This window comes from Cupressus sempervirens, chromosome 1 (genome assembly GCF_028749045.1).
Source record: "Cupressus sempervirens isolate cs-2001-9-10 chromosome 1, ASM2874904v1, whole genome shotgun sequence".
NCBI lineage: Eukaryota > Viridiplantae > Streptophyta > Pinopsida > Cupressales > Cupressaceae > Cupressus > Cupressus sempervirens.
In genome coordinates, this window is record NC_143118.1 from 314610703 (window position 1) to 314622386 (window position 11684).

The window sequence follows — 11684 nt, forward strand, 5'->3', positions numbered from 1 at the left end:
ATGTGTTAAAAGGTGCCATAGGTTATCCTATGATCCGTTTCAACCCAAATAAATGACTGTAGTATGTCTCTAGGGGTCTTAGGGCCCCTAGAGATATATGTTGTCATGAGATGTGTCGAAAGTGGTCATAGGTTATCCTATGAGCTCTTTCGACCCATATAAATAATTATAATATGTTCCTAGTGGTCATAGGACCCATAGAGACATATGTTGTAATGAAATGTGTCAAAAGGGGTGATAAGTCATCCTATGATCCCTTTCAACCCATCTAAATGACTAGAATATGTTCCTAGAGTCTTATCAACCCTAGAGATATAAGTTGCAATGAAATGCATGGATAGGGGTCATAGGTCATGCTATCACCCCTTTCAACCCATATAAAAGATTATAATATGTCCTTAGGGGTCCTAGGACTCCTAAAGACATATTTTGTAATGAAATGTGTTGAAAGGAGTTTTAGGTCATCCTATGACATCTTTTGACACATATAAATGATTACAATGCTTGTAGGGATCGTAGGACCCCTAGAGACATATGTTGTAATAAAATGTGTCGAAGGGGTCATAGGTTATCCTATGAACCCTTTCAACCTATATAAATAATTATAATATGTCCCTAGGGGTCCTAGGTGATGCAGAGTGGCACAGTGGAAAGATGTAATACTTGTCCTTAAACAAGTAGGCTTGACTCTAACAATGCACACCCAAATGGCTCAAAAAAGGTATGAACACCTAGACATCATTGTTATGCTCTTTAAAAATCACTAAGACCTCAGATTAGTCTCTCCAACACAATTTCTAACTTACTATAGTGACCTCCGAGCAGGTTTACAAAACAGGGCTACAAGGCCAAAATATGAAGTTTCAAAACTTGTAACTATAACAACTGCACAACCACTGAAAGGGAAATGGATTTTGGTGAGATTTTATGAGCCTAATAACATACCCTAAGATCAAGGCTTGATTCACTCTAGCACTCCAAGGATCAACCTAGGTAGACAGTCTTAATAAGGCCCTAATAGGCTTGGTTTTCAAAGGAAGACCAAAGGAATGGGTGCATAAACCAAATAAAGGACTTAGGAACTATCCTAGAATCTATTTAAACCACAAATCCACTTTCACTTGGTTAGGATCTTATCGCTAACCTCCTGACTTGTTCAATTTCTAGTAAAATAGGACCAAATCTACCATTAGATTTAGCCTAGGGCTTGCAAGCATAATTCACTCCCTTTTTTTCTACAACTAAAAATTTTTAATTTCAAAGAACATTCCTAAAACTTCCATTTGGGTTTCATTTTGTGCCATTTGATCTGTACAGTTAGGAACTATACACCCATTTTGCATAAAAACTGTCCTTTTTAAGGGTTTACTAGTTCATAGTAGAGAAAGCTCTATAACTTGAGTTAGGAGTCACCAATTTGGATCAAACCAAATGCATAAGATAAATAGATCACAAGATCAATGCCTTACAGCATCTGATCTTCCTTCCCTATCCGTACCACACGTGTCAATCACAGAAAATAGTAAAATTGAGCCAAAAACAAAGAGAACTTTTACTGATGTCTGAGAAATCCATACATCTAACAGCCTGGTCTTTTGGGAAGGTTGTCTTGGACCTTTATACACATGAACAACCAATCAACTACCTATGAATTGGTTATGAACATTAATTAAAACCTCCTATTAACCATGTTGACAAATTTTAAGCAAAATGAAAAGTTGCTCAACAACATTTGAAAGGTTGCACAACAACTTTTTATTGCATTTTTGCAATATTACATCAATAAAGTCCTACTACTTTTGAACCTTCCTAAGACTCATGTAAACCTATCCTAAGGTCTTTCCACCATTTTTGGGGTATATTTCTTATTCTAAATCTATTTTTCCCTTATAGGTCTCAAAGATTCATGGTTTATAAGATCACCAAATAAACCCTGAGCCTTTAAAAATGGGATTATTATGTCACATTCTTATTCCTAATACCTAAGAACCTTAACAACTTGATGAAGAGACACCTAGAAATGTGGAACACTATAGAGTCCTATGACATGCTTCATGGAAACCTTGAATGACTTAAGTGCACTACACCATGCTACCCTCCTCAAAAGAAATCAAGTACCTTGAGTTGGTATGGTGTCCAATTGATATCCTACTTTCTCAATCTTTATGTGTGTCATCCAAGTGGCATCTTCATGAGGTGTGTCTTTCCACTTGACTAGATAATAATAATAGGTGCCTCTCCTTTTTTTCTTTGTGACTTTTCTGTCCAAAATGCATTCAATCTGTGGTTTAATTACTTTTGGCAACTGAGAAACATTAGCACTATCCTTATAACCTATTCTTGTAGCATAAACATCAGTAGGTCGTTTATATGCATAAAGATCAGAAATATTAAAGATGGGAGAAAGGCCTATATCTGGAGGTAGATCAATCTTGTAGGCATTATTTCCACATTTCTTAAGTATTTTGAATGGCCCCACTTTCTTCATCAATAACTTAGTATATTGCCCCTTTGGTAGCCTCTCCTTTTTAAGATGTATCATAACAAAGTCACCTACTTTAAACTGAAGATCTCTCCTCTTTTTATTTGCCTGTTCCTAGTATTTTGCTAATGACATTTGTGATCTATCCTTTACTTGCTCTTTTATATCCTTCATAACTCGTGCAAAATCTTGTGCTCGTGCACTTTTCCTCTCCATATCCCTGATGTCTCTGTGTTCTAGGATACCCCTTGGATGATTTCCATATACAATTTGTAAAGGGGTCAAGCCTGTACTCCTATTTACTAAATCATTATATGAATATTATGTCTAAGATAACATGGTGTCCCATGATCCTCCATGCTGTTGGGTTAGGTACCTTAACAAGTTACCTAGGGATCTATTGATAACTTCTGTTTGCTCATCAAATTATGGGTGATAGGTTGATGAAAGACTTAAGTTTGTTCCTAGTTTCTTCCATAATGTTCTCCAAAAGTGTCCTAAGAACTTAGGATCCCTATCTGATATGATGGACATTGGTAGGCCATGTAACCTTACTACTTTAAAGAATAGGCCAGCTATATGGGATGCATCATGTGTTGTTCTACAAGGTATAAAGTGTGCCATTTTTGAGAACCTATCAACAACTAAAAAGATGCTATCATGCCTTGATTTAGTCCTGGGCAATCCTAATACAAAATCCATACTTATAGAATCTCAAGGTTTGCATGGTGTGGGTAATGGAGTGTATAACCTTGCATTGGAAGTGTATCCCTTAGCATTTTGGCAAATCAAACAACCATCAACAAATTTTCTGACCTCTGACTGCATCTTAGGCCAGTAGTAAAATCTTATTACTTGTTCTAGGGTCTTATCTAGGCCAAAGTGCCCTGACATGCTCCCACAATGCTTCTCCTTAATTATGTTTTTCATACAAGACCCCCTTGGAACACAAAGTTTCTCACCTTTGAACAACAACCCCTCTTGGATTAGGTATTCAAAAAAATCAGTATGATACTTATCTCCCATTTCCTGACATGTTTTGTATATTTCCTTGAAATATTCATCATTTGGATACATCTCCTTCATGACAGAGATTCCAACACTTTCTAATTCTATACTTTGTACCATGAGGTTCCTCCTACTTAATGCATCAACAACCTTGTTGACTATACCCTTTCTGTGCTTAATTGAGAACATATAGGCCTGCATAAATTCCATCCATTTGATGTGTCTTTGACTGAGTTTGTCTTGCTTGTTCAAGAAATTTAAAGCCTGATTGTCAATGAATACAATAAATTCCTTTGGAAGTAGATAATGTCTCCACCTTTTTAATGATTTCACCATTGCATAAAGTTCTAAATCATATACTGAATACTTTTGATTTACTTGATTTAATTTTTACTGAAAAAGGTCACTGGCCTACCTTCTTGACTTAAGACTCCCACTATAGCTTTGGTGTTGGCATCACATTCTACTGTGAATATCTTATTGAAATCAGGAAACCTTAAAATAGGTGCTTGGGCTATCTTCTATTTAGGTGTTTCAAATGCTTTTGCTGCTTCATCAGTCCATACAAATTGACATTTCCTTCCCCTTTTATAGTGTCTATCATATGTGCACAGGTCCCACTAAAATCCTTAAGAAATTTCCTATAAAAGTTGCAAAGTCCATGGAACCTTTTGACCTCTGATGGGGTTTTAGGGGGTGGCCAGTTAAGAATGGCTTCTATTTTAGAGGGATCCATTTTAAGGTAGCCTATGGAGATGAGAAAACCCAATAATATGAGTTCTTCCTTCATGAAAGTGCATTTTTCCAAGTTTATCTTAAGCCCTTCTTCATGCAATCTCTTTAGAACTTGATCTATATGCCTTAGGTTTTCTTCCTTGTCCTTGCTAAAGATTAGGATGTCATCAAGATAGACAACCAAAAAAATTTTCAAAAAGGGCTTGAGGACCTCATTCATGAGCCTCATAAAGGTACTAGGTGCATTTGATACCCTAAATGGCATTACAATCCATTCATAAAGCCCTTCTGTGGTTTTAAAAGCTATTTTACATTCATCCCCCTCTCTTATCCTAATTTTGTGATACCCACTTTCCAAATCCACCTTGGAGAAGTAGTTGGCTCCACCTAGACAATCCAAATGGTCTTCCATCCTTGGCATTGGGAATCTATATCTTATAGTAATCTTCTTGATTGCCCTAGAGTCTGTAAAAAGCCTCCAAGTGCCTTCCTTTTTGGGTGCTAAAACAACAAGGACAAAAAAAGGGCTCACACTCTTCCTAATCAACCCCTTAGACAACAAATCTTCAATTTACCTTGCAATCTTTGCATTTTGCTTTGGGGTCAGTTTGTATGCAGCCTTATTAGGCAATGTAGCACCAGGGATAAGATGAATGGAATGGCTAACCTCTCTCTTAGGTGGTAAGGAGGTTAGAATGCTATCTGCAACAATCCCATGATATTGTTCTAAAAGGTCCCTCACTTCCTTAGGGTCAACACTTTCCCACCATTGTCCATGCTTAGGTTTATCTTGGGGTTTTGCTACAATCTCCTTTTTGGGCCTGGTTATTATGGAAAAACATGGAGTGTCCTTCTGCCTTAAGGTCTGCATGAATTCTTTCTCCCCTACCAATGAAAAATTACTAACCACATGATCTACCTTTCCATCATCAGGTAAGGGGTTCATAGTCTAGTTTATACATCCTTTAGTTATGGTGTACACATTGGTCTCCCCATCATACCTCGCTTTGATATCATATTGTCATGATCTCCCTAGTAAGAGTTGGCAAGCATCCATATCTGTGACATCACAAAGAATCTTGTCTACATATTCCCCTAGGGTGAATTCTACCCTTGCTCATTAACAAGAGTTTGTTTCTCATTAGTAAGCCAAGATGCCTGATGGGGACAAGGATGTGGTATCTTTTGCAAATTTAACTTATTAACCATCTCCCTATATGCTATATTATCTATTGATCTAGAATCTAAAATCACTTTACATACCTTGCCTTTGACCTTGCAAGTTGTCTGGAATAGGGCCTTCCTTTGTGGTGGTTCACTAGGATTGGGTACCTTCAAAAGTGTTCTTTGTAGCATCAAGAATTCACCAATCTCTAGATCTATAGGTCTTGAAGTAATGGAGTGGTAGGAGGAGATACTTTGGCCATCTTCTTCCTCTTATAGCAATTGGAGCCTTCTATCTCCTTGCCTAGGATTGTCTCCAAGCTTCTAAGGGCACGTAAAGGACTGATGTCCTATTTGGTTATATGTAAAACATTAAACAATGACTACATTGCCTCCCCTTCCTCTACCATTTCCTCCTCCTCTATTGTTATTAGATCTCCTACCCCTGAAGGTGCCTCTATTGCTGAATTAATTTTCAGAGTTTTGATTCTTTCCTTCCTCCTTAGGTTGATTTCCTTTCCCTTGGAACCTTCCTCCCCTTTCTCTAAAATTACTTCCTCTTCCCCTTTTAAAACTAGACTATCCTCTCCTCTTTTGTTTTTCTTCAATCTTCAAAGCTAAGTTGAAACATTGATGAACTGAATCAATGGCAATCAGGGTTAGTTCATCTTGAATACTATATTTTAGGCCATTTATATACCATACCAACTTTTTTTTGTTGGTCTCATATACTTTTTCTCTTAGAGTTAAATTACGAAACTCTTGGGTGTATGTATTGACATCCATATCCTTTTTCTTGAGATTGTGCAATTTTTGATGGGTTAGGACCTCATAGTTCTTAGGGATGAATTGTTTCCTAATCTCTTCCTTCATCTTCTTCCAAGTGCTGATTTGCTCCTTTCCTTCATCTTCTCTTTCACTTTGCAAGAAGTTCCACCAACTAAGGGTAGGGCCCTTGAGTTTTGTGTTTTCCAATTTGAAATTTGACTTGTAGGGACCTAATCGCACTCAAAATGGTTGTCCAATGCCTCCAACAAATCCATGCACTGATCTGGATTCAGTTTGCCATGGAAAGTAGGCAAGTCTCATCCTTTTACCCCTACTCTTTCCAATGGACTTTGATCCCTTTGAATCTCTTCCTCGTAAGGCTCCCTTTATACTTTCTCTTCCTTTGATTCATCACCATCTCCTTTTATCTTCTTTCCCTTTAGTTTCTTCAACTCCCTCTTCATACTACTATTTTCCTCACTCACTACTCTAATGTCGGCCATTTGCTACTTCAGAAGTTTAGCCAACTCAACATTAGTGATCCTCAAAGGGATCTCCCTCTCACCTTCTTCACCTTCTAACATTTTGTCACAAAAATTACCACAAGATCCAACCATGGGCTCTGATAACACCTGATGCGGAGTGGCATAGTGGAAAGATCCAATACTTTTCCTTAAACAACTAGGCTTGACTATAACAATGCACATCCAAATGGATCACACAGGGTATCAACACCTAGACAACATTGTTATGCTCTTTAACAATCACTAAGACCTCATACTAGTCCCTCCAACACAATTTCTAACTTACTGTAGTGACCTACCAACAGGTTTGCAAAATAGGGCTACAAGGCCAAAATATGAAGTTTCAAAGCTTGTAACTGTAAATATTGTGCAACCACTAAAAAGGAAATATATTTTTGTGAGATTTTATGACCCTAATAACATACCCTAAGATCAAGGCTTGATTCACTCTAGCACTCCAAGGATCAACCTAGGTACATAGTCCTAATAGGGCCCTAGTAGGCTTAGTTTTCAAATGAAGACCAAAGGAATGGGTTCATAAACCAATTACAAGACTTAGAAACTTTTCTAGATTCTATTTATGCCACAAATCCACTTTCACTTGGTTATTATCTTATTGTTAACCTCCTGACTTGTTCAATTTCGAGTAAAATAGGACCAAATCTACCATTAGATTTAGCCAAGGGCTTGCAAGCATAATTCACTCCCTTTGTTTCTAAAGCTAAAATTTTTTGAATTTGAAAGAGAAATTCTAAAGCTTCCATTTGGGTTGGGTTTTGTGCCATTTGGTCCATACAGTTAGTAACTATATGCCCATTTTTCATAAAATCCTCCTTTTTAAGGGTTTATTGGTTAACAACAGAGGAAGCTCTATAACTTGAGTTAGGAGTCACCAATTTGGATCAAACCAAATCCATAAGATAGATATATCACTAGACAAACTCCTCAAAACATCTTTTATTCCTTCCCAGTCTGCACCACATGTGCCAATCACAGAAAATAGTAAAATTGAGCCAAAAAGAAAGAGAACTTTTATTGATGTTAGAAAAATCCGTACATCTGATAGCCTAGTCTTTTTGAAAGACTATCTTGGACCTTTATACACATGAAGAACATATCAACTACATATGAATTGGTTATGAATAGTTAAAACCTCCTATTAACCATGTTGAAAACTTTTAAGCAAAATGAAAAGTTGCTCAGCAACTTTTTATTGCATTTTGGCGATATTGCATCAATGAAGTCCTAAGACTTTTGAACCTTCCTAAGACTCATGTAAACCTATCCTAAGGCCTTTCCACCCCTCTTGGGGTAAATTTCTTATTCTAAATCTATTTTTCCCTTATAGGTCTCAAAGATTCATGGTTTATAAGATCACCAAATGAACCTTGAGCCTTTACAAATGGGCTTATTATGAAAAATTCGTATTCCTAATACCTAAGAACCTTAACAACTTGATGAAGAGACATAGGACCCCTAGAGACATATGTAGTAATAAAATGTGTTAAAAGGGGTCATAGGTCATCCTATGGCCCCTTATGACCCACATAAATAATTATAATATATCCCTAGGGGTTCTATGACCCCTAGAGACATATGTTGTAATCAAATGTGTCGAAAGTGATCATAGGTTATCATATGTCTCCTTTCGACCCATATAATTATTACAGTATTCTCCTAGTGGTCCTAGGACCCCTAGAGACATATGTTTTGATGAATTGTGATGAAAGGGGTCATAGGTTATCCTATGACCACTTTCGACCCATATAAATAATTATAATATGTCTCTGGGGATCTTTGGTCCCGTCGAGACATATGTTGTAGTGAAATGTGTTGAAGGGGTCATAAGTTATCACATGATCCCTTTCAACCCATATAACTAATTATAATATGTCCCTAAGGGTTGTAGGACCCCTAGCTACATATTTCACAATGAAATGTGTCGAAAGAGGTCAAAAGTCATCCTATGGCCTCTTTGGACCCATATAAAATATTATAATATGTTCCTAGGGATCATAGGACTTGTAGAGAGATGTGTTATAATGAAATGTGTCTAAAGGGATCATAGGTTATCCTATGACCCCTTTCCACCCATATAAACAATTATAATGTATCCCTAGGGTTGTTGGGAACCCTAGAGACATATGTTGTAATCAAATGTGTAGAAAGGGTCATAGGTTATCTTATTACCCTTTTCAACTGATATAAATAATTATAATATGTCCCTAGGGGTCTTGGATCCCCTAGAGACATGTTTTAATGAAATTTGTTAAAAGGGATCATAGGTTACCCTACGGCCCTTTTCGACTCATATAAATGATTCTAATATATCCCTAGGGGTCCTAGGACTTCTAGAGACATATGTTTTCATGAAATGTGCCCAAAGGCATCATAGGTTATCCTATGACCCTTTAGACTCATATAAACTATTATAATGTGTCCTTAGGGATCCTAGAGGCATATGTTCTCATGAAATGTGTCGAAAGGAGTGATAGGTTATACTATGATTCTTTTCAAACCATAGAAAAGATTATAATATGTCCCTAGGGGTCTTGTGACCCCTAAAGACATATGTTATAATGAAATATGTCGAAAGGGGTCATAGTTTATCCTATGACCCTTTTCAACTCATATAAACAATTATAATATGTCCCTAGGGGTCGGAGGACCCCTAGAGACATATGTTGTAATGAAATGTGTTGAAAGAGGTCATAGGCTATCTTATGACCCCTTTCGACCAATATAAATAATTATAATATGTCCCTAGGGTTCCTTGGTTCCCTAGAAACAAATATTGTAATGAAATGTGTCAAAAGGTGTGATAGGTTATACGAGGACCCCTTTCAAAATCTTTCATTACAACATATATCTCCAAGGGTCTTACAACTACTAGGGAGATATTATAAATGATTATAATATGTCCCTAGCGGTCATAAGACCACTGGAGAGATATGTTATAATAAAATTTGTTAGAAGGGCTCATAGGTTATCCTATGACCCCTTTTGACCCATACAATTAGTTATAATAGGTCCTATGACCGTTAGAGACATATGTTGTAATGAAATGTGTCAAAGGGGTCATAGGTCATCCTATAAACCCTTTCGATCCATATAAATGATTATAATATGTCCCTACTAGTCTTGGGACCCCTAGCAACATATCTTTTAATGAAATGTGTTGAAAGGGGCTCATAGGTTATCTTATGACCCCTTTCAACCTGTATAAATGATTCTAAAATGTCCCTAGGGTTCTTGGGAGCCCTAAAAACAAATGTTGTAATGAAATATGTTGAAAGGGGCCATAGGTTATCATATGACCCTTTTGACCCATATAAATGATTATAATATGTCGCTAGGGGTCCTAGGATCCATAGAGATATATGTTGTCATGAAACATGTCGAAAAGGGTCATAAGTTATCTTATGACATCTTTTGACCCATACAAATTATTTATAATATGTCCCTAGGGTTTCTAAGACCCCTAGAGACAAATGTTTTAATGAAATGTCTTGAAAGGGGTCATAGAATGACCTATGATCCCTTTCAACCCATATAAATGATTATAATATGTCCCTATGGGTCGTAGGATGCCTACAGACATGTTGTAATAAAATTTGTGGAAAGGAGTCATAGGTCATCCTATAACCCCTTTCAACTCATATAAAATATTATAATATGTTCCTAGGGGTCCTAGGACTCTTAGAGACATATGTTGTAATGAAATGTGTTGAAAGGGGTCATATGTCATCCAATGGCCCCTTTTAACACATATAAATGATTATAATATGTCCCTAGGGATGCTAGGACCCCTAAGGACATAGTTGTAATGAAATGTGTTGAAGGGGTCATATGTTATCCTATGACCTCTTTCAACCCATACAAATGATTATAATATGTACTTAGGTGTCTTAGACCCCTAGTGACATATGTTTTAATGAAATGTGTCAAAAGTGGTCACAGGTCATCCTATGGCACCATTCGACCCATATAAATGATTATAATATGTCCCTAGGAAACTTAGTACCCCTAGAGACATTTTGTAATGAAATATGTCAAAGAGGTCATAGGTTTCGACCCATATAAATAATTATAATATGTTCCTAGGGGTCATAGGACACCTAGAGACATGTTGTTTTTGAAATGTGTCAAAAGTGGTTATAGGTCATCTTATGGCCCCTTTCGACCCTTGTAAATGATTATAATATGATCCTACGGGTCCTAGGACCCCTAAAGACATATATTGTAATGAAATGTGTTGAAAGTGGTCATAGGTCATCCTATGGCCCCTTTCAACCCTAATAAATGATTATAACATGTCCCTTCGGGTCTTAGGAGCTTTAGAGACATGTGTTGTAATCAATTGTGTCAAAAGGGATCATAGGTTATCCTATGACCCATTTCAACCCATATAAACGATTATAATATGTCTCATGTTGTTGGGACCTCTAGAGACATATGTTGTGATAAAATGTGTCAAAGGGGTCATAGGTTATCCTATGATCCCTTTTGACCCATATAAATAATTATAATATGTGTTGTAGGGGTCCTAAGACCCCTAGAGACATATGTTGTAATGAAATATGTCAAAAGGAGTCATAGGTCATCTTATGTCCCCTTTCGACCCATATAAATGATTATCATATGTCCCTAGGGGTCCTAAGACCCCTAGAGACATATGTTGCAATGAAATGTGTCAAAAAGAGTCATAGGTCATTCTATGTCCCCTTTTGAACCATATAAATGATTATAAGATGTCCCTAGGTATCATAGGACCCCTAGAGACATATGTTGTAATGAAATATATCGAAAAGGGTCATAGCTTATTGTATGACCCCTTTCAACACATATAAATGATTATAATATGTCACTATGGGTTTTGGGACCCTTAGAGACATGTTGCAATGAAACATGTTGAAGGGGTCATAGGTTATCCTAAGAGCCCTTTCGAGCCATATAAATGATTTAATATGTCTTTAGGTGTGCTAGGACCCTTAGAGACATAT